Below are 25,740 nucleotides of genomic sequence, written 5' to 3'. Positions count from 1 at the left end.
GGGGGCATACAGCTGCTCTCAAAGCCATAATTAGTTCCATGTTACCCATGTGAATGACAAGTTTAAATAATGCTTTATACTGAAAAAAATGACAAACACAATTTAAGCTTAAATGTTTACATGAGTCAAAAGCCCACTCACATCCTATTCAGGAGCTTTGCTCCTTAGATTGCTGCAGTTCAGTGTTGTCTGATTTAGAACATTTCATACTATCCATGTCACCCAGACCTTCATTCACTGGAAGAGGCTATACACATTATAAAAGGTCTTTCAGATATAAAGTCCAGCATGTAGAAGGTTGATCTAAGTGGTTCATGTGGGCAGCATGACTGCTCAGTGGTAATTTCTGTTTCTTACAATTGCAGATTCTAGGGTACAGTCCTGTTAGTAAATGCTTCATGTGGTTAATAGTGTAATTGAGTGGTAGCTGTCTTTCTCACAGCTGTGGAGTCTGGTGTTCAGTCCCGAGCACAAGTCATTCTTTTTGTGGAGTTTTATTCCTGCTTATCTTGTTTAGACTTTCTGCAGGTAATCAAGATTCATCTCACATCCTCAAAAACTCACACGTAATAGGTTGCAGTTACTCTCCAAGAGTATGGTGTACTTCAGCTTGATGCTGTGGCATAGATCATGGCTGAAAAAGGTTCAGGAAGGAACAAATAAAACAATCTAAAAAAAAAAAAAAATCAAACAAAAACATGCCACAAATGCTTATCTAAGCTAAACACACACACATATGCGTGCATGTGGATACAGACACACACACACAGACACACACGCACGCACACACACACACACACACACACACACACACACACACACACACACACACACACACACATACACACACACTCACACTAATGTAAATAAATAAATAAAAGCTAAAATCCTAGTAGGTGAAATTAGACAACATAGAAGGAATTTCACAGACTAAATGCCTTTCAACTGTACATTTCTAAACTGGCCAACCATGAACATGATTTCAAAGCTGTAAAGTGCAAGTGATTTTTACTGCAAAATATTATTATCTGAGAAGGTACAGAGGAAAACACATAAAAGTGTTAAGAAAACACAGGACAGGTAGTTAAAAAAAACACTTATTTTAGAGATATGCAATACTTGCAGAAATACAGCGTCATTTGATTTCTTAATATCTCACTTTCTTTGTATGCATATGTCAAGAAGATGGAGAGATGGCCAGACCTTGTATCCCTACCATCTACATTTTACAGGACTCCAATGGACGGAATCACTTCCCATACTAAACATATTTTCAGAATTACTTTTGCTTATCTTGGAAGAGAGTGGTTGAGCTTAGAAGGAGGAGGTACGGCTCCCGAGTATCATCTTAATCCATTGTTTGTACACTCTATTAATTTTTACAATCAGTCCATACATAATTAGAAATGCATTATTCATATGTGATGAGTCATGCATACAGTTCTGTCTTAAATGTTACTATTGCATATGGATTCATGACAAGAAACTGAACAGCAAACAGTTAAAATTTCATAGTCACAACCAAACCAGCAAAGCATCCCCAATGAAAATGAAAGTTAGTAACGCAGACAAGTGAAAATGAGAAAAGAAAGAATACATAGAGGGAGAAGTCACAGAGAGTTAGCCAAAAGTAACTAAAGGAATGTATTGTACATATTTTTAAAAAGTCAGTGATACAGCTAACTAACTAATAATTTCACATAAACATAGCTATGAGAATACAACAGAGAAAGGCTGTAATAAGTCTGTAGGTTTATAGTTATATGCTAGGCTAACAACCACCAAGACCTTTATAAGCCAGTGAACTGTCCATCTCTGTCTGTCAGAGATGAGTAGGCAAACCGGGATGAATTTCCAATTTTTCATCCATTGGTCATGCACCAGTGCATGTGGATCCTCTGAGACACATATCTGTCTAACCAACATATCTTAGTTATGTCATAAGCACATTTTATTTAATTGGATCTAGTGGTTTTGATGCAATTTGTTCTGTGGATGTGCAAAAGGTTCAGTTGAGATGGATCCAAGGATGATTTGTACACCAATCATAGATCATATCTCAGTAACCTATAGAAGACAATGGAAATAGGGCTTTAAACAATCCATATAGGACAATGTGCTACACCCTGAATTTTCCTGGTAAGGAATCTTTGTGGACATTTCAACTGTTGCATATGTCTGGTCAGGTACATACCAAATGGGGATATTTTGATCAACAATTACTCTGATAAGGGCTGGATAAAGTGGCACTATGACATCCATGGACCTGAATGCCATGTCCTTACTTATAAGATGGGTGACATAGAATGATTTTCTCACTACTTTGTCCACATGTTGTTCAAAGTCTGGATTCCTGTCTACATCAGTACTCAGATCTCAGAAAACTGAGTCAACTCTTTGGGGTGTCTTATCAATGGAGTAATTAGCTTGGGTGGTAGTTTTCCCAAAATGCATTTCTTCATGATGATTTTTAGTCTGTGAGTTTGGCAGCAGTCATTTGTCTGTATTAGACACTCTTGCAAGATTCCTGTTATGGAGGGAATCTATGATAGCTCCCAATTTAAGTCCTCTGCAAACTTATTCAGTGAAAGGCTCTTGACATTAGCATCTATTTTCAAGAAGTAGATGCCAGATAGGAGCTGTCTCACTACAGAGCCCTGAGGAACACAGTTGGTGATTGGTCTCTTAGTTTAGGTGGTATCACCAATCCTGACTTCCTGAGTCCTGTCTGTGAGCCAGATGGCAATTCAGTGAGTTATGCTCAGGTTTATGCTCATCTCTGTGAGTTTTTCAACTATACTTGAGAGGGGAATTGCACTGAATGCGTTAACCAGGTCCAGGTAGGTGGTATGTATCATTTTTCCCTCATCCATTGTCTTTCTGGCCTACTCAAAGAAGTCTACCAGGTTTAGTAGGTGTAATTTTCCCTTGAAAAATCCAAATTGGGTTAGATCCTGTGTATGAAGATTGTCTTTGTCTTTGATATTCATTTCCATGATAATTCATTTCATGGCTTTGCATGTTAGACAAGTCAGACTAATAGGTCTGGAGTTTTCAGGTTCAGTAGATAGTCCACCCTTGTGAAGTGGGATGACTGTTGCAGTCCTCCATTCTTGTGGTACTATAGGTTATAGTTGAACAGTGACTCAAGTGATCCTGATATGTCATGTTTCCAGCTATTTAGGAGGCATCCCAGGATACTGTCAGGGCTCATTAAGGCTGCGTTTTTTGATTAGCAGGCACCAGCAGGATCTTCTCCCTGTTAATAGTTCTCACATATTTGTGAGTACCAGGTCCAGTATCTTTTATCCTTTGGTGGGTGTGGGGACTATCTGGTCTAGGGTACTTATGTTAATAAAGTCCAGGAATCATTGTGCCTGCAAGTATAAGGCAGTGTAAGTTTCCCAGTGTATAGAGTGGTAGTTAAAGTTTTCCATGAATGGGTATCTGCTTTATGGTAAGTGTCTGCGGTAGGTCTAGGAATGAGCTATTGGATTCTAGGGATATAGACGGTGACCTATAGACTTTGGCTGTGGTGATTTGCATATGGATAAATTCCAGGGCATCATCTTATTTAACCAATGCAGAGTTATGGTTGTTGCTAACATAAATTTAGTCTCATCCACCTTTTGTCCCTGTCTGTGCAGCTAATAGTCTAAATGTGTGGAAGGCACTGACGCCTTACCCTGTCAGAGTATTTTTGGTGGATTTAAATCATGTCTTGGTAACTGCACAGATGTCTATATTCTCCAGAGTGGTGCAGAGATTCTTGTTTAGATAACTAGCATTGAGCACTAACACCTTTAGTTTTCTTTAGGTTTATTTACTATGTTGGCATGTTTATCAGTTTGGCACGGCCTAAAAAGGCTTGAAGAATAAAGTTTTAGCCAATTTTTGGAAGCTTAGTGGAGACAAGTGCAGACCATCATTTGCCAGTCAGCATGGCCTGTTAAATTTGTACTCCTGTGCTAACAAATATTGCATCCCTCTGGAAAGACACCAGAAACTAAGCCAATTATTGATGTCAATCTTTTGCTTATACTGTGGTATCATCCTTGGTACATGTTGAATGCTGCTCAATTTAAGGGACATATCTGCCAGAGACACATATTCAGAGAGCTCTACAATGTGTCTTCACATAATCCAAGGAGGTACTTTTCAGGTCATTAATGCCCACATGGACTATGATAGAATCATACTGGTACTTGGGGTGTAGTGACTTGAGTGTATACATAACTTGGCAAATCTTTGTTCCAGACAAGCAACTATCTTCTTCTTGTTCAGTCTGTTATGTGGGACACCTGTGTGTTGCGCAATGGAGTCCTCTATGACAAGTGTCCTGAGTAATAGGTTTATTTGCCTTATTGGCTTTGCTCTTGGGGATCCATTGAGTGCAGGAGTATGTGTGGTGTTTGTTCTTGCTTTTGGTGAGTGCTATAGAGATTGTTGAGGATAGACATCACAGTTCATAGGCTTAAGAAGTATTTGAGGTTTGGGAAGATCAGTTCATAGTGCCTCAGCATAGTTTGATTTATTGTGTTGTAAACACTGTGTGGTGGATGTAGTGTGTGTATGTGTGTTCTTGACAACCTTGTTTGCATGAAAGAAGTTTACATACAGTGAAATATTGCATGAACATCTCATGTATATGGTGTTTGTTTTTCTAAGGATTAAATAGTTGTCTTTGAGCATGAGACAATTACTACATTATCTCAGGATGCCCATATTTGCCAAGCTGGCTATGGAGACATTTGAAAAGTGCATATCCATGTTGACCAAACCTGTGTTTGCATGGGCTGGTGTAGGTTGTAGACTGGGTTATACAGAGGTCTCCTTGGATGGCATCTGGGATTTGGCACAACACTCATTTAGATCATGCCATGATTTGACAGTAGCACTGTTTAGTAAGCAAACTATCTGCTTTAATCTTGTTTAAGCATAATGGCTTTGTTTCAGTCACACTAAGACACAGGTTTCAGTTCTAAGGGAAGTTTTTTTTAATAAAATTTACTTTTTGGGTGTTTCTTTCTGTACAGGGTACTGCTGATCTCTTGATATCCAAGAAATATTGTTTATGAGTGCAAGCTTCTTCTTCTTTTCCCAGTTATGGGTCATCACAGCAGATTACCTGTCTGCCCATGATTGGCAGTGGAGTTTTACAGTGTCGAGTTGCCAGCCCAGCACCCAACCTTCCACAGCAGGCATACACATGCATGCACTCACACCTATGGCCAATTGAGAGTGTCTAATCCACCTATAGCATGTCTTTGGGTTGTGGGAGGAAACTGGATCACTCAAAGGAAGCCCATGTGACCACAGGGAGGACATACAGACTCCACACAGAAGACACCCCAGCCAAGGATCGAACCAGAGAACCTCTTGCTTTGAGGCAACAATGCAACTGCTCCACCACTGCGGCCGCCCTATTGTTTATGAGTGCAATGCTGCAACAAAACTTAATCTACCTTGGGAATTTCTTGTATTTGGGACCTTTTGAATGATGTAAAGGCAAAATTAACAAATAAAGCAAAAATAAAACAGTAGCACTTTAAACAGTTAACTGAAGTGCAAAACAATAAAATAAATCTCTTATCTGCTAAGGATAGAACAGGAGTAACTGAAGACCCCCTCAGAGTGTGGCCAAGGTACCAAGCAGATGGGAGATCTGGGAAAATGAGCAGGAAACAATCTGTAGTAAGGGAGGTTTACTCAAGTTCAATACTACTTTGCTGAGTGGGCACTTAGTATTATAGTCAAATATTTTTATTAAGATTAAAAAAAATATAACAATAACAGGAAAAAAAAGGAAACATCAATTTTGAACAAATTAACCACACAAATATAAAACTTCATAACAATAAATTAAAATAAAATAAAACTATTCACAAAGGTGTCTACTTGAAGAAAAGCAATTATTAGTCTTTCAAAATATAATTCTATTTCATAACATGTTACAGTCAATTTTCTCAAGTATCTCTATAACGTTTAACCAGGAGTTGTGGTATGAAGTGATTCTATCAGTTCCCATATTAATTGTAGACAGTTCCAGTCAAGAAACATTATTTGCAATATTCTTGAATTCTTTAAATGAAGGAGAAGTCTCACTCTTCCAGTTCCTAGTAATTACTTTATGTGCTATAGACAATAAAGTCAATGAACATGAATATTTTGATCTGGGGACACATTTTGGTATTGGAACATTAAACAAAATCAAAAATGTAGTTAATTGAAATTTGTCATTAAAACAGTTTGCAGAAGAAAATTAAATTTTCCCAAAATGTTTAAGCTATTTACAATCATAAAACATATACAGCTAGCTTGCTTTCAATTTTTATTTATATCTCTAACACCCAATAATTTGCTTAAACATTACCATTTTATGAGGAGTAATAAAGATTATATTTATAAATTTTCAAGAAAACAACATCCATTGCAACAAAAGCAAAATTTGCATTGAAGAAATTAGAATTAACTTTTTATCATTTCCCTAGCAGGTTGATTATTTATTGATCTGTTATAATCCCAGAAATTATTTTTATAACAGAATTTTGTATTTTTAATTGCTTTATATATTGTAGATAAATAACCTTTTCCTATTACTGTTTGGTTTCCTATAATAATTATAAATTCTATAAATTTAGGGACAATATCCTTGATAGTCATATACATTGACTTGAGTTTACTCATAATACATTGCCCTAAAGCTTGTATTATTAGTCACATTATCCTACTTATATCATATTTACTCATAATGTGTTTTGTAAGGAGAACTTTTCCAGATCCATCAGCTGATGCTAGTATATTATTTTTTTCCCTAAGTATAGCCATTTTAGAGACATCAAAAGTTCCAATGTTATTATGTGTACAAGCTATAGGGTAGAATAAAAATGATCACACTCTAAATTCTGGGATCTTATTCAGATAATGTTTTAAATATATTTAGTGTATTAGTTGTATAGTTAGAACATATATGTTTAATTTTATTCTCCAAAATATATTCCCTTATTATCCAATGAAAATTGTTGACTAATATTTTACTAAATTGAAGTGGCAATAAGTGATTTGATTTTAAGTTCCTGCATTTGTTTCTGCCTAGCAGAATAAAAAGAATTTTACCATAATGTTACCCTCTTAATAATAGACAATAAAACATGCATTTCTATGTCTGGAAGGCCAATTCCACCTGTTGACCAATCCTTTAGATGGTGATTTAATGCTATTCTATGTATATTGGGATACTATAAAAAGTTTAACATTAAGGTTTTTGAATTGGTGTATACATTCTTTAAAAAGAGGAAGAGAAAGGGGATGTATAAGATATAATATTTTTGGAGAAATAAGAATTTTGATTAAGAAAACAAATCTTCCAGTGTAAACAATATTCCATCTCTCTGTAAGATATTTAATTTTATTTAGAATACTGGTGTAATTAATTGTTATTGTTTCATTAATATCATTTGATAATGTAATCCCTAGATACTTAATTTTGTTATCTAGAACTATATATTTAGAAAACTTGTTATCCATGTTTTTCCTATTACAATTTGTAAATAATATCTTAGTTGTATTATCATTAGATTTGAGGCCAGACATCTTTTGGAAGAGTTCCATTGTCTCAAGGCTTGTAATGAGCTGCCATTAAATATTCAAAGTTAATAGAATATCATCTGAAAACAAATTAATTTTAGACATTAAATGATTACTAATATGCATACTTTTGATGTTTGCATTCGATCTGATACAATTCACAAATGGTATTATGACCTGAGCAAATAATATTCGAGACAATGGACATCCTTGCTTAGTACCCTTAGTTATTTTAATTGTGCTAGATGTTTGCAATCCAATATTTATATAAGCTAAAGAATTGTCAAATTGCAATCTAACTTTATAAATATTGTGAAACCCATGTTCTTCCAAGTCCAACAGTAAATAATCCCAGTGAACTGAATCCTAGGCAATAGTTATGTATAGACTTTCTATGTTCATAACAACATAGTTATTGTAAGCACTCTTTTAATATTATCATATGTGGTTCTATTTATTATGTATCTAGTTTGATCTTCATCTATCAGCAGAGATAGAAACTGTTTAATTCTGTTAGCATGTATTGCTATAAAAATATTATAATCAACATTTAATAGGGATATTGGTCTATAAGATGAGCATTCTTTTCCATCTTTATCTGACTTTAAAATTGAAAAACGTAATGAATATTCTATGATGGGGTAATATATTTTGCTTCTTTAGCAAATGTAAAGACTATTAACAAAACTGACAATGATTCCTTAGGTAATAGTTTATATATCTCTGGAATAACACTGTCAACTCCAGATCATTTGCTTAATTACATTTATTAATTTAAGTTTTCAATTCTAACATTAAAATTGGGTTGTCTGTTAGTTTTGTCTGATATTATATTTATTTATTTTTGATATGTTTCATAAAAAAAATTGTATTATACTTTATGGTTCAGTTACTGGGCCAAATTCAGGAAGCCTCCGTGTAAGAGTTATAACTCTTACACGGAGGCTGCAGTTAAACGGTGTGATGTCAGCATGTCACGCATATGCATGAGGTGCATGAGGCATGCTGAATCACACTGTAACTCTTACATGGTCCATGTAAGACAGTAGGGGGCATGTCCGTAGGCTAAGCCCTGCAAGCGGACATGCCCCCGGAAGTCTAGAATGGCAGAAAGTAAACAGCCACGAGAGAGGCCATGGAAATGTGAATAAACACACTACACAACACATGCCCCCACAGACCAGCAATGTAAAAAGTGAACAGATGTTATAAAATGAAAATGAAAACTGTTTTTTTTTTTTTAAACCCCGTAAATGTTTGCTAATGCGTGCGCTCGTGTGCGCGGGTGTGCTACTAGCGCAACTGCAGTTAGCAATCAGTGGAAAAGGATATAAGAACTAAATATGCAAAGTAAGCCACGAAGTAATAGCATAGTGGTAGAGTTGTTGGCTTAAGAGCAGGCAGGCAAGGTTCGAGCCCACACAACAACCCTTTTTTTTTTTTTTTTTTTTTTTGTAAATAAGCACTAAAAAGGCCCCTGACAGTATTGTACAAATGTAAAAGTATTTCCTTTTGTAAAATGTAATGAAATTGAGCATTTATTTTCAAGTAATACAATAATAAAAATATTTAGAAATGTACTGATACCTAAGCTGCTGTCAAACGAGGTGAGACAGAGTGCCCGTAGCTGAGTAGTGTTTCAAAGGCTGCAAACTGCTTGCCCGTAGCTAAGCACTGGTTTAACAGGCTCAAACTGTGTGCAACTAGCTGTGCTTAGCTTAACATGCGTGTTACTAACCAATTAAGGTTTAACCCAGCGTACACCGTTTGCGCGGAGGTGCGCATGCGTGAGCTCTGCGCAAACGAGCGCAGACCTGGTTTTAAGTGCTTAAAAGTGCCTTTGGCATGTTTGATTGACAGGTCCGGTACTCATTTCTAGACAGTCATAAAAATTAAAAATCAGTGGTCATATTCGAACCCAGGATAACATGCACTAGAGTCAAGGTACTAAACCACTAAGCCATGACAGCAGTACTTAGAAATGCAGAAATAGCATATAGATAGGATGTAATCCAAAATGGAGCATGATAAAGCAGTTTCTGTGAAGTTGATACAATTCCAAAATGGCCAATCATAGAAATGTGCAGGAAAATTGGCATATATAAGCCCCATAGGTGGGAATACAAAGCATAAACGATTGTAGAATAGCCCTGCAGGCAGAATGAGTGGAGTAGGGGAGGGACGTTGCTTTCAAGCACAGCGGTGGGGCATTGAGGAGTCCAGATACATGGTCTGGCTCCTAGTTCACCATCATGAGGCCCAACTCATGCAGGGCCAGGTCTCATGGGGAGCATACAGAGCGGAGGCATGGGACCAGTTGGCTCATGATCTCACTAGTGCTACTGGGGTTCCACGTACCGGTGAGCAGGTCCATCACCACCATGTGGACCTGAAGCGACGTAAACAAGACCAGTTGACCCAATGGATCCAGGAGGCCCGGGATATGCCCAATGCCCCACTACTGAGTAAGATACATTTTACTTATGTATGTAAGGAATTCAACTAGCTGATCTCATGGAGATGTGTATTCCAATATTACTTGTTTTGTATTACAGCTGCAGGTGTCCGCTCTGCGAATCGCAGGGCACATGACTGCAGGCTGGTGTGGCTGCACCACCATGCAGGTTAGTAACCCCACCTAGTACTTGTAAATAAATATTATAGTGTAGCACGTAGCAGAACACTGCAGTGTATTGATTAAAAGATATAGAATGTGCAAGCAACAAGTGAAAGTCTGCAGGTATGGCTGCAACAAGTTCATCAGTATGCAAGTGAAACTGGAAATATAATTGATAGAAATAAATAGTTCTGCAATACAGATGTCCCACCATTAATTAAATGTAGTATAACCTGCAGTAGTCTCAAGAGTACAGCTTCAGAAGCTGAGTTAAACACATGTGAGATATATCCCCTGTTGAAATGCTGAATCATGACAGAAGTGAGGCTGCTGGAAAGTGTTTGAATCACCACAGGTCTAATATGTGAACAAAGCCTAGAAGTACCAACCTGAACTGTGAAATAGCAGGATGTGTGAGAGTGACAGAAAGGGTCATGTATCAATAAAGAAAGTAGTAATAACTCCTGAATATATAAGCCTCAGTGTGGTTATACAGAACTAAATGCATGTGGGAATTAAAAATTAACATCCCAAACTGATTTCAGTGTGTCTGAATCTTGAATGTTTAAGCCAAAATCTGTATATGGTGATGACAGTCAACAATTTTCAGATAGAATGAATGATTGTCTGACATACTAAACATCCATAGTTGTCCCCTGCCCTGTCATCAAAGTGTAGCAGGATGATGTATCTGATCAGATTCAAAATAACTATGATAGTGATGTATCTGTAACAGGTCTAGCATGACAGTCAATTAAAAATCATTTGGAAACTATCACCCACAAGTTAATTGTGTTTCTATTACAAATGTATATCAATGTATAATTTATGAATGTGTCATCATTTTCTTTCTCCACCCACACTATAAGTGCAAATTAAAAAACTCACTAAATATTGGTATGTGAACATTTCATTAACCATGGACATTTGTCCTGTTGTTTCAAAAATATATGCATGTCCGTTGTTGCATGTGCCCTGTTCATACCTGCAAACCTGATGGCCTGTTGCCATTAATCAACCCTGCATGTTGTTTGATTGTGTATTTCTGTTCAAATAATGCATGTGATATTGATATGCCTGTTGTTCAATGGTGTTAATATCTGGGTGTTTGTTTAATGGGAATACCAATGCATGCTGTTACAACTAATTTGAATGGAATAATATGCTACTGACCCAAACTAACATAACATACTCACAAACCTAGAACGCTTGGGAAGGCAGGTCCCAGCGGACCCACCTCTCCCACCTCATCTGGCAATTGCACCTGGCACTAGTGCCCAGGCGGACCCTCCTCTGGTGGCCCTGTGCCACCTTCGGGTGGAAGCGCTGCAGGGGATGGAGCCTGTCCCCCCTCTGCAAGCGTGGCCAGAGGAGCCCGTCCACTCACCATCCAAGGTGTCCGGTCTGTGGTGCGAAGGGAGATTCAAGACTCTGTTCTTGGGCCCCTACGCCAGCTTGAGGCACGGGTGGCACAGCTTACGGGCATGCCTGTTGTCCCGCCTGCACAGCCCCCAGCACAGCCCCGTCCTGGGCTGTGAAGGAACAGTGGCAACTGCCTATGGGTGGGGATATCAGTTCCACTGTTGCCATCTATGGGCTCATGTGCCCTGGATATCCCAACCTCCGTCCCCGTCAATTGTGTAACCCCCCCACGTGTCATACACCGCCCCTGTATGCGTCTTGTCTGTCTTGTCTGTTAACCTACCCAACCTACCTCCCCAGCTATACCGACTGCCTTCACCTGATATACCACTCTCACCTGATAAAAAAAAAAAAAGGGCACTCTGTACCCACAAAAAAATGATGCCCCATACATAGCTGTCCATGTTGCACACATGTCCGCTGGACATTGAAACTGTTAATTACAATTGGCTGTACAACAGGTATTAATGTTGTCCTGACACCTCTCTCAGGGGTGGAAGGTTTCAAATGTCACACCAAATTACATACAAATGCACAGGTGTTGCTGAGAAAGACATGGGCAGCTGTGGGCCTCACCTACATCCTTCCTGCAAATCCCAAGCTTGTTTCCCTACTGTCTTACCCTCTTTGTGACCCCTTTTTCACCACTTTCCTGTCACCCCTTTTTCTTTTCTTTCAAAGAAAATAGCTGGTGCGCTTGTGTCTTGTGAGCTAAACGCCAGTGCCATGCGTGAGCTCCATGCAAACGAGCGCAGACCTGGTTTTAAGTGCTTCATGTAATAGTAGGAATCAATATAAAGGCAATATAGGATGTGTACTACCCAAAGCATGTCAGGTAGATTTTTAATGCCCAAATTACTGCATTCCCATACTAGTTTAGTGTTAACAGAAACAGTCCTGCTAATTGTTAGCTTGTACATAATAATGTAAGGTAATGTACATATATGAAAGTATGTATATGTACACATACATATAGGTATATATATATATATATATATATATATATATATATATATATATATATATATATACATATATATATATATATATATATATATATATATATATATATATATTAATACATATGAAATATAGTGGTAGGTGTCAGTATTCATGCACACTCACTACAGGAAACAGTGATGATAAATGCAGCAACCAGAATCTGCAACACAGCCTGACTCCTGTGAGACTTACTAACCCTTTTAACTGCTTAAAGGTGCCTTCAGCACTTTGATTGATAGGCCCTGTACTCAATTTGAAAGCAAAATAAAAGAATACTATTAGGCCCTACAACAAGACCATTGTAACACTAGTCTGTATGACCTACCACTAAGCCATGACTCTCATACAGGAATATAGTGCTAAAATAAGTAGAACATGTAATAGTAGGAATGAAGATAAAGGCAATATAGGATGTGTACTACAAAAAAGCATGTCAGGTAGACTTTTACTGTCCTAATTACTGGATTCCTATACTAGTTTAGTGTTAACAGAAACAGCCCTGCTAATTGTTAGCTTGTACTTAATAATGTAAGCTAATGTACATATATGAATGTATGTATATGTACACACACACACACACACACACACACACACACATATATATATATATATATATATATATATATATATATATATATATATATTAATACATATGGAGATATAGTTGTAGGTGTCAGTATGCATACACACTCACTACAGGGAACAGGTGAGAGAGATGCAGCAACCTGAATTTACAACACAGCATGAATCATGAGAGACTTACTAACCTTCACACTCACAGAACACTGTCGACAGCATACCAGCATGGTCCACGCCCTTACAATCTGAAAGGGCAATGCCTATCTCACATACCCTTTTATAGCACTGTCCTGAAATCACAGTGAGACATACAATCAGTACACAACTGGCTGCATGCAATTAGCAAATGCTGCCTTACAATTGGTGCAGAGGCCATCACATGGACCTATGCAGATACCTACAAAAGCATCCAGTACTAACACTCCACACATGCAATACATTCATTGCACCAAACTGACGGAGAAAGAGAGAGAGAGAGAGAGAAAAAAAGAAAGAAAGAAAGAAAGAAAGCAATAAAGGCAGTGATAAAAAAGAAACAATGCATCATCACAGCAACAAAACCAGCAGCAGTAGCAAACAGCAATTAGCACCAGTGACACAGCAACAGCTGACACAAACACAGGTAATGCAAAGTGGCACGTTAATACTGTGTTTACTGTGAAACCTCCAAATGTATCATAGTTCACTATCTATAGGTATGTCTATGAGATAGGTTGTGTGTACATAGTCCTGATATATATACATATGTAATATTGCTGTACATGTCTTCCATACTTAAAACTTCCATAGCTTAGAATACAAGGCCAGTTATGCATATGATGCAGTAGCTCCCAGGGTCAGTAGAGGTTCCTCCTCATTGGTGTGGGACCACTGTGTATGTATGGCACTGTTCAGGTACATATCCTGTAGTATGGCCAGGTTTTAATATCATTCTGTAATGTGGTGCTATGTCCTCTAGGGGTGAACATATCACACATCCAGGATACCATTTTGTAACAGTGATGCTGTGTGTTCTGCAATGTTGAGGGTGGCCCTCACCTGGACATGTGAGATGATAGGGAGGTTACATTCATCTGTGATAACTAATTCCACTTGTGTAGGAGAATGGGGGGGGTATACCTGCACCTAAACTGTCTGCAACAATGTTGCCAATATCTGTGCATTTGGTGAATGTGAAGCATCTTACCACTGCTGACCACAGATGCCTTGCCTTCATGTGAATCTGCTCTGTGCTGCAGTAGCCTCCTGCTATTGTTATACAATGTGCCTGTATCTGTAGTCCACTGGACAGGATAAATAAGTGGTGTGCATACGGTCTGGGTTAGATATGTGTGTGCATATTACATGCACTATGTGGGATGTCTGTAGTAAGCTTTTGCAAAGGGGCCAGCAGTGTGTGTTGTGGCTTCCACTGGCCCAGTGGGCTGCATGGATAGCATCACAGTCCTAACTAGTGAATAACTGTGTAATTACATACATACATAGCAAGGTAGTGTACTGTGCTTGTGGTGTTTGGGATATGTATATCCAAGCTGAGTAATGTGTGTCCACATCACAGTGTTGGATGGCAACACACATACAGTATGTTGGGATGAACACCCAGAATGTTTCAGAAGTGTTGCCTGTGCAGAAATATCTGGCCATTACCTGCGCATCCCCCACAACACACACACATGCAACATATGGCAGAAGTAGTATAGCAGTACATATAGGTTCATAGGTTCATACTAGGCTATTTGCCCTAGGGCATTGATAAGCCTAGCCAGAATATGTTTGTCTTTTGCCACCCAATTAAAATTTACTTTGCTATGCCCTTTTCCGAGGTTAGTATACTGTGCCTCTGTCTAACAGTGACATAGAAGTGATACCCGGGGTACAACTATGATCTCCCATCCACTCATCCAGATTCCTATGGAAGAGAGTCAATGAGGGACTCTGCCTAACCTGTACTGTGAGTTCATTACAGAGTGAAGGGAGCCTCTGGGTTATGAATCTGTCCCTCCAGCATGTCCTATTTATTTCAGTGCTAAGGTTCAGGTCTCTTGAGCGTGTGGCTGTATGGGATTTTGATTTCCTGAGGTGCAGCATGTCCATTACTTCTGGGTTGGACATGGCTGTATACGTCAGGCACAGATTGCCTCTGAACAGGCAGTATGCCACTGAGTCCAGCTGGATTTTCTTTAACCGGGCAGCATATGGCATCTGTTTGAGCCCTTTGATCCTCTTGATGAGGTACTGTTGGGGTTTTTCCAGTTGCTGTAGGTGTCTCGTTACGCAGACAGTTGCCCATGGGTTCTCGTGGGGGCATCCGTGGCCGTACTGCCTCTGGCCGACGTGCCCAAGGAGGTATGTCAACCTCCACTATGTTTCGGACTGTTATGCAGGCACAGGCGCGTATGGAAAGGTACACCAGACAGGGTCTGAGGGAGCTGACAGCATGTTGCACAGCCATGACAGATGGCATGCGTGACATTGCGAATGCTATTCGTAATTTCACAGATGTCATTGATAGACGTTGTGGGGACATACAGCAGCTGCTCCACAACCAGATGTCCATGGGCCAGGACGATGGTGCGCATTTGCGGCATTGATGTGGCCGTATGCCGGCAACAGCACCAGCTGGCAGTTGCCGCGGACGACAACAGGCCCACTCGTGCACCTCAAGTGCCAGCAGCAGCCCCAGCAATGCTGGGTTAGTGCTGTCATCAGGACGCCCCAGGAGACCAGGTGCACGTGGCTCTGGACAGTCCCAACAGGGAACTGTGCCCAGTCAACACACACCCACTTCCGATGACAGTACCCAGTCTGAGTTAGTACCGGATACGGTCCATAGCATCCCTGCTAGGCACAGGTACCGTGTCCATGCCCACAGACACTGATCTGGATGACCTGACAGGTGCAGTTTGTGGCTGTCCACAAAACCCTGTACATGGAAGCCATTATGTGGGACTGTGTGCATGCTTACACACCTGCAGAAATGTAACACCTAGGGCAAACACATACACACACACACTGCACCAACACTGGTCCACCCTGTACTGCTGCCCCTCACAAACACACATACACACACATGTCAATTGGTGGTACCAGTGGCTGGCTTGGGCATACCTAACCCACACCCTGTGCATATGATGACACTGTGCCACCTCCTGCATACTACAACATCAGTGCAGGAAAAGGTAAACACATTGCTGATGCACAGGGTGACTACATAGATGTGTATGAGTAGTAACATGTTGGTAACTGTTCACTGTTCCACTATGATTGTGTGTATATCCCAGCATTCCTGCTGCAGTAACTGTATGAATGTCCTGAATTGTTATCTGCACCCATACTACTTACCAAAGTGTACCAGCTGCACACCATCACATGCTACCATTGACTATGGGAATGTGCATCATGTGCTGTATTGTAGATTCAGCTATATGTATCTGTTCTGTCACACATGCATTTACACACACCCTGCTACCCCCACACATGCACACGCTCACCTGCCATTTCCATTATTTATCATCCTACATGAGTAGCTGTCGACACATGACAGGTACACATTTGAAAAGTGCACTATTTGGATTACTACTGATTTCCTCCACTCTACCTGTACTCACAGGGTGCAGGCAACCTCATTAGTTTAAAAGTGTAATGTGCATCAGGTACTGTGGTTCCCTGATTACCACATCCAACATTTTTTCCATATGGAAATGCACACACAGAAACATCCCACATCCACACATTTGCCACATTCAGGTTTCAAAACACTATCTAGGTATGTTCTGGTACATGTGTGTGTTACAGTAGCATGTAGCACTATACTGAGTATTGGCAGTTGTCTGTTGTCATGTTGTTTGTATTGGGTGCTGTCAACATCACTGTTTGTTAAGAGAAATGTGCACCCTGCAGTGCGTAGCCCCATTTGGCAAAAGCCACATCCCACCCCCAGCATTGTGCACACACACTAACCCCACTCACACTAAAACACATACTTTCCATTCGCAAGATTCAAACCCCTACCTAACTGTGTTATGATACTAGAGACAGACAAATTAGCAGAGTGCGCTATTTGAATTAGTGGGAGAAGCCTTTTCTAATGCTGTACTTAGAGGGTGCTGACATCATCTGTGTTTAGGAAGAGGGATGTACACCCTGTAGTGTGTTCTCCCAGCACTTTTCCCTCACAGCATTATGCACACACACAAACCCCACGCACACTAACTTACATACATTCCCTTTGCAGGATTCAAACCCCTATCTAACTATGTTATGACACTAGAGGCAGACGCATTAACAGAGCACGCTATACAAATTACTGGGGAGCTTTAATTCAGGTAATATAGTTATAGAGTGCTGACATCATCAGTGTTTCAAAAGGAGAATCTGCATCCTGTAGTGTACTGTCACAGTTGCTAATAGGGGCATTTCCCACACACACATAGATGTGTTTGAGGTTTGCATATGTGGGGGATCCAGTACTCCACTGTGATTAGTATATGGTTCGATTGCAACAATGAGGGATATACTTCAAGTGCTGAGCATTTTATACTCATGTTTGTGATGATCAGGTCTAGTATATTTTCCCCTCTTGTGGGAATGTTGACTACTTGTTCCATAGCTAAAGAGTTTCTGAACTATGGGAACCCTAGAGCTTGGGTATTGTGGCTTGAGTAATGTTCACAGTCTATGTTTGGGTAGTTGAAGTCACCCAGTATGATGGTGTTTGCAGAGAAATCTATACTCTCCTGTGTCATCATGAAGGCAGTGTGGGATTCCTGAGTTTGAGAGGGTGATGTAAGAGCTCCTCTGTGTCTCTTTCCATGTGGTTCAGGGAGGTACATCTCAGGTTGTTCACACCAGCATGGACAATGACTGCCTCATACTTGTACTTGCTGTGGAGTGACCTGAGTGCTTGTGTTATGTGGCACATTCTATCACCTGACAGGTAGCTAAATGTGACCCTCACCTTGCTCAGTCTGGAGAGCAGGATGTCAGTGTGTCTGACTATGGCATCACCTATTATAGGTGTGTCACACATTGTGTTTGGCCTTATGGGCTGTGCCTGTTAAGAACACTGACTTTGTGAGGTCTCTGTTGCTTGAGATATGTGTTCATGTGGGATGCAGCGTGTCTGGCCATGTCATTTCTGTCCGTGGTCTTGTATCACCTTTGGTGACATAGGTATTCATATGTCAGCTGGTGAGCATTTGCAGTGTTACCTACTGAAAGTGGTACAGCTTGTTTTTTGTACAATGGACTACATGCAGCCCTGTTTACAGTAGCTATGTTTGCATGCATGTTTCCTTGCAGTTACCCTGGAATACTGATCCGACCTGCCATGCAGAGTTACACAACTTCTGTGGACTCCTACTGACATCTGCATAGCTTACTATATGTATGTTCATGTCTCACTTGACAGAATGTCACTGTTTCTCCTGTGCACATGTACGTTGCCTGTGACACTTTGCATATGACTTACCTGGCATCTGTCCACATGAGCAGTCATATATGCCACTGCAGGACTCTAAAGCTGATGATGCACACACTCAAAACATTCCTCAGCATGGAGAACATTGCTATCTGTGCAGTAACAGATTCCGGATTCAGGGCTACCAACAGCACCCCAGCACTACCAAGTTATACCTCATACCATGCTTTTCAGGCCCAAAACTTGCACAAAACCACAAATGGAGGGGGTATTAATATTCATCCAAGATACTCACACCTCCAGGTTGGTGGCAAAGCACCAAACATCACATACTATCCATATGCAAGTAACAATGGGTAAAACTGCCTTCCAGGTTATAGCCTGCTACAGACCACCCTCACAAACACAAGAACCACACTTGGCCTATCTGAAAACAGTTGGAAATATGTAGGTCTGTCCATACACCATTATATTGGGTGGGTTAAACTACCCAAACATAGACTGGGAGCATGACTGTAGCTCCAACACCCTAGCCCACAGAATACTAGTATTTATATACCAAAATGCTATGGAACAACTTGTTACCACTCACACAAGAGGGGTAAACATACTGAACCTGATCATCACCAATACGGGGACTCTATGCTCCAGACCAGAAGTGTATCCCTCACTGGTAAGATCAGACCATAAACTAATCTCACTGGATATTCACATCCCAAGGCCACCCCCTGCACAGAAGAATACAGTCAACAACTCATGTAAAGCATGTTCACACTCCTCATAAATGATGTGGAAACCTTCAAAGCCCCCAGGCCTGTTGAAAATATGGACCAGACTGCAGATACCTGTATAAAGGCATTCTATGGACACCTTCAGGAATGCATGGATCATGCAATCCCAAATAAAAGCAATACCCAATCCTCCAAAGGCAGACGTCCTGTGTGGTGGACATCAGCCATAAACAAACTATACAATAGAAGGATGAAGCTACTAAATGATACAACAAACTCCCAAAATGTGAAGGCATCACTGATGAGTATTTGAAGAAAACTACAGGCACTCATAAGATTGTCTAAGGCCATCTTTGAGAGAAGATTCCACAAGACACTGAGGATAATCACAAGGCTTTCTGTAGTTATGTTAGGAACCTGGGTGGTAATTCCCAGATATGCCCAGAGGTAGTCCAAGATGTCAAAAGAAATACCAAACACACACAGACATTGCCAACATCCTAGTGGACAGGTTCACTGCTACATTCTCCCCCCCTCCACACCAAAAGGGCAAATATTTCTCCCAGCAGAGTGCTGCCCCCCCTGACATCTCAGATGCTCAGGTAAGAGCTGCCCTCTCCAAAGCAATAAACACTGCATCAATGGGACCAGACAGTGTCCCAGGCTGTTTCCTACATGAACACCAAGAAGAGCTACACCCAGACATAACACTACTGTTCAATCCCAGCCTTACTACACGATATGTGGCCAAAGAGTGGCATACAGCAACAGTGGTCCCTCTACATTTAGGTGGTGCCTTAATGGATCCTGGACACTATCGCCCTATAAGTCTGTATAGCTTGGTCTGCAAAGCTATGGCAAGGATCATCATGAACCTCATAAATATAGATATAGGGGACCTACAGACACTGCATCATACACAGTTTGGCTTTGTTAATGGCAGATCCTGCCTCTCAAACCTGTTTGATTTCTTTGAAACAGTCACCAAGGCCACTGTCAAGGAGAAGGTGGTCTACACAGCCTACCTGGACCTTGCATAAGCCTTTGATACAATACCCCACTTGTGCATTCTAGGGAAGCTCACCAGTGTACATATTAACCCCTATGTCACTACAGATATTGCACAGTGGCTCAAGGGCAGAACACACATGGTTAGAATTGCTGGAGCCATGTCAGCCTCAAAACCAGTTATAAGTGGTGTCCCACAAGGCTCAGCCCTGGGATCTGTCTTGCTCAGTATATATTTATCAGAGGTACAGGCCAACATGGAAGGACTGTGGCTGAGCAAGTCTCAGATGACTGCAAACTGGACGCCATAATCAACTCTCCAGCCAACACACGCATCCTCCAAAAGGGCCTCTTAGAAACAGACGACTTGTGCCACAGCCATGGCCTCAAGCTGGATGCCAAAAAGTGTATAGTCATCCCCTTTGGCAAAAACAAAGTGACCACAAAGTACCACATATGTGTTAATCCATTAAGTACAGACAAAGGAATTATGGACCTTGGGGTACACAAGTTGATAGCATTCTCTCATTTGACAACCACATGGCCAAAGTTGTTAGAAAAACATTTTATATAGGCCACCTCATCATGAAGGGATTCACATGTAGATCAGGGAGGACATTGTGCCTCTTTACTCATCCCTCATCATGCCCATAATTGACTACAATGCCCCTGTCGGCATGTACCTTACCAGACACCTGCAACAACTGGAAAGACCACAAAAGTACCTCAATAAGAGGATCAAAGGGCTCAAACAGATGCCACATACTGACTGGTTAAAGAAACAGCAGCTCTACTCAGTGGCATACTGCCTCTTCATAGGCAATCTGTGCCTGACATATAAAGCCATGTCAAACCCTGACTTAATGGTCATGCTGCACCTCAGAATATCAAAATCCCATCAAGCTACATGCTAGAAAGACTTGAACCTCAGGAGTGATATACATAGGACATGCTGGAGGGACACATTCATAACTCAGAGGCTCCCTTCACTCTGGAATATTATCCCAATACAGGTTAGGCAGAGTCACTCAGTGACTGTCTTCAAGAGGAATATTAATGACTGGATGGGACATTGTAGGTTTACCCTGGGTATCACTTATGTGTCACTGTTAGACAGAGGCACAGTATACTAACCTTGGGAAAGGGCATAGCAAGATAGATTTACAATGCATGGTGAAAGCCACACACATTCTGGCTAGGTTTATAAATGCCCTAGGGCAGATAGCCTAGTATGAACCTATGTATCTTGTTCACCATTGGCCCTATGTGCTGTTAATCACTAATTCATACTCAATACTATGGTAGCATGTGCAAAGGTCAGTTGTCAGTCACCTCTATGGTACAGTTGTGGAATATGTGAGTCATGTAGTAATGTCACAGCTGCCACATGTACACAGTCAACCCTATCCCCTACCCATGGATGTACAACACATGTATGAGATGGAAACACATAGCCAAACTGTGGACTAAGCACTCTGAACCCAGTACTGGCATAACCTGTCAGGTGGCATGAAATACTACAGTGACTGCAATAGCAGTCTGATGTAGACCTACACTGACAGCAATACAAGCACGGGAACACACCGGGCCATTCGTGGAGCCTAAGAATGGCATCCTGCCTGAGTGGCAGACACCTCTGCAGCTGGCACACAGGCATACGTTAGGCCTGAACACAGCATGCATAACACATAGCACACAAATCTTGTGTGCCAAACAAGCACAGTCTGTACAGCTATACAACACTCCTGCTGCAGTTGTGTTAGGTACTTTTATTGTCCGGTACAGTGAGGTCATGCTCACCAGGCTGGACAAGGTGAAGGTCACAGTGATATGCTCATGGGGCACTATGGTCCACCACATAACACAAGCATACAGGTCAGTCAGATGCATGGACACATATGACTCAGTCATTGTCCATGCCACTACAGATGATGTGTGATGTCCCTCACTGGAATACATGATAGGGAACATGAAAGGGCTCACTGAGCAAGTGGCACAGGCTGGTAGAACCCTGACCTTGGTTGGCATCATACCCTCACCAGGAATGCTGACATATTACTGAATGCTAATGAATTACTGTAGCTACAACACCCTAGCTGAAAGGTTCTTAGCATGCAGTCACTGCATTGCTATGGAACAACGTCTTACCACTCCCACAACAGGTGAAAACATGCAGCACCTCTTCATCAACAACATGTAGACTATATGCCCCAGACCAGGTGTGTATCCCTCACTACTAGGTTGATAGCATCTACATCTCACACTGTATATACACATCCCACATGCAGCACCTGTACAGAAGACCACAGTTATAATGTTACCCAGTGCAAATACCATGTATTCACATGTGGCAGGCATCACACATGGTAACTATTGAAGGTCACAGGTACATATGTGTATTTGGCACACACATACATCATGTGTGCATTGCCATAACTGGTTTAATCGATGTCATGCATTATTGTGAGAAACAACCCGCACACATGGGCATTCTGTGTGAGCAAAACACACGTGACATGTCTGGAATCAAAAGCCATAAATAATTGTGATATTATTTAGAAAGGGGTATGTGCATCCTGTAGTGTGTTTTCCCAGTAGGGATGTTTCTTTCATACACATTTACACACACACTAACCCCCCTTCACACACACTTGCTGTATTCAAACCCCTTTCTAACTATGTTATGACACCAGAGACGAATGCATTAGCAGAGCGAGCTATTCGCATTACTGGGAAATTTCTTTTCTCCTGATATACTTATAGGGTGCTGACATCATCGGTGTTTAGAAAGGGGAATGGGCATCCTGTAGTGTGTTTTCACAGTTGCCAAAAGGGATCTTTCTTTCTTACACACTTATTAACCCTCCTTCACACACACACTTGCCATTTGCTGGATTCAAACCCATAACTAACTATGTTATGACACTAGAAACAGACACAGTAGGAGAGCATGCTATTCACATTACTGGGAGATTTGTTTTTTCTCCTGATATACTTATAGGGTACTGACATCATCGGTGTTTAGAAAGGGGAATGGGCATCCTGTGGTGTGTTTTCACAGTTGCCAAAAGGGATGTTTCTTTCATACACACTAACCCCCCTTCACCCACACTTGCCATTTGCTGGATTCAAACCCCTACCTAACTAGGTTAAAACACGAGATGGACGCATTAGCGGAGCGTGCTATTCACATTACTGGGAGATTTCTTTTCTCCTGATATACTTATTGGGTGCTGACATCATCTGTGTTTAGAAAGGGGAATGGGCATCCTGTGGTGTGTTTTCACAGTTGCCAAAAGGGATGTTTCTTTCATACACACTAACCCCCCTTCACCCACACTTGCCATTTGCTGGATTCAAACCCCTACCTAACTAGGTTAAAACACGAGATGGACGCATTAGCGGAGCGTGCTATTCACATTACTGGGAGATTTCTTTTCTCCTGATATACTTATTGGGTGCTGACATCATCTGTGTTTAGAAAGGGGAATGGGCATCCTGTGGTGTGTTTTCACAGTTGCCAAAAGGGATGTTCCTTTCATACACACTTATACACACACTAACCCCCCTTCACAAACACTTGCCACTTGCTGGATTTAAACCCCTACCTATGTTATGACACTAGAGACGGACGCATTAGCGGAGCGAGCTTTTTGGATTATTGGGAGATTTTCTTTCTCCTGATAAAGCAGTAAAAAAGAATAAGAAGAAACGGAGTGAGGCAGGCTGAGAACAAAACAAATGTAAACCAGGAAGCTGTTATTTGAAAACACCAAATGCCGTTTATTCAAACCAAAGTAAGCGCTTTCGGTAGGGAAGCCTTCCCCACCTTCTTCAGACCAATGTTAGAACAGCTTCCTGGTTTACATTTGTTTTGTTCTCAGCCTGCCTCACTCCGTTTCTTCTTATTCTTTTTTGCTGAGTTTTGTATACTTGTGGGTTTCTCCTGATATACTTATAGGGTGCTGACATCATCGGTGTTTAGAAATTGGACTGGGCATCCTGTGGTGTGTTTTCACAGTTGCCAAAAGGGATGTTACTTTCATACACACTTACACCCCTTCACACACACTTGCCAGATTCAAACCCCTACATAACTATGTTATGACACTAGAGACAGACACATTAGCGGAGCGTGCTATTCAGATTACTGGGATAGTTTCTTTCTCCTGATATACTTATAGGGTGATGACATCATCAGTGTTTAGAAAGGGGAATGAGCATCCTGTGGTGTGTTTTCCCAGTTGCTAAAAGGAACATTTCCCTCACACAGACTTGCACACAGACCAACCACAATCACCCACACACACACACACACTCTGGATAAGCTGTCATTCCCTAGGGCAAACAGCCTAGTGTTGACCTCTACACCCATATGTTTAACTGTCAGATGCACATTATTTGGTGCTGATAGCAGTGTTTGCAGGTCTTTATTGCCATAACATTTCCTGTTTGTATGAACAACTTGTGTATCTGTGGAAGATGTTTGCATATAGGGGAAATCCACTATATCATGTATGTCTCTGTAGTCATTTAAGTGTGAGCACTGGTCAGATTGCTATAATGTTGTTGATTACTGGAATAACACGTACATATACCAGATATATGTGGCAAAATGCTAAACTGATATTTGGACTAAGTGTGTGAGCATGCCCAGTTCAGCCTTCCCATGGCATGTTGTGTGAAAGATGTCTCATTTATCAAAGTGTGTGAGCATGCCCAGTGTGAGCTTTCCATATGTTGAACTCTGCAGCCCGTCACATTTGTGGATGAGTGTGAACTTCAACAAATATCTCCTGTTTATGGGTGTGTGTTCTGTGTCATGTTGTGTAGTTACTGTCCAAATGCTTTTTGTGTGAACACAACAGGGATTATACTGTGCCTGCAGGTTTTGCATTGGATACTTTGCATACAATTGTCAACATCTGTTCATACTGACCTAACACTGTAGTACTGTATAGTGCAGTGGTTCAGTACTTTCACTGTGGTGGACACTATCCTGGGCTTTAGTCCTATCACTGCTTTACATTTCCATAGTAAGCACAACAGCCTGGTTAGGGTCCAGTTGTACACATCTGCACAAAGGTGGTGCCTCTGCGGACCCTGGTAATTACCGCCCCATAAGCTTAACAAGTCTAGTCTGCAAAGCTATGGAGAGGATCATAATGGAGCTCATAAACAAAGATATAGGGGACATGCAGACATTGGACCCGTCTCAGTTTGGCTTTGTCAAGGGCAGATCATGCCTTTTGATCATGGTCAACTTCTTCAAAACAGTCACCAAGGCCATTGATGAGGGAAAGGCAGTCCATACAGTCTACCTTGACCTTGCAAAGGCTTTTGACACAATACCCCACTTGGGTATTATAGAAAAA

The sequence above is a fragment of the Protopterus annectens genome, chromosome 4.part0 (genome assembly GCF_019279795.1).
Source record: "Protopterus annectens isolate FY-2018-M chromosome 4.part0, PAN1.0, whole genome shotgun sequence".
In the NCBI taxonomy this organism is placed as follows: domain Eukaryota; kingdom Metazoa; phylum Chordata; order Ceratodontiformes; family Protopteridae; genus Protopterus; species Protopterus annectens.
The sequence above is the reverse complement of the archived record's forward strand: the minus strand, read 5'-3'. Positions refer to the sequence as shown.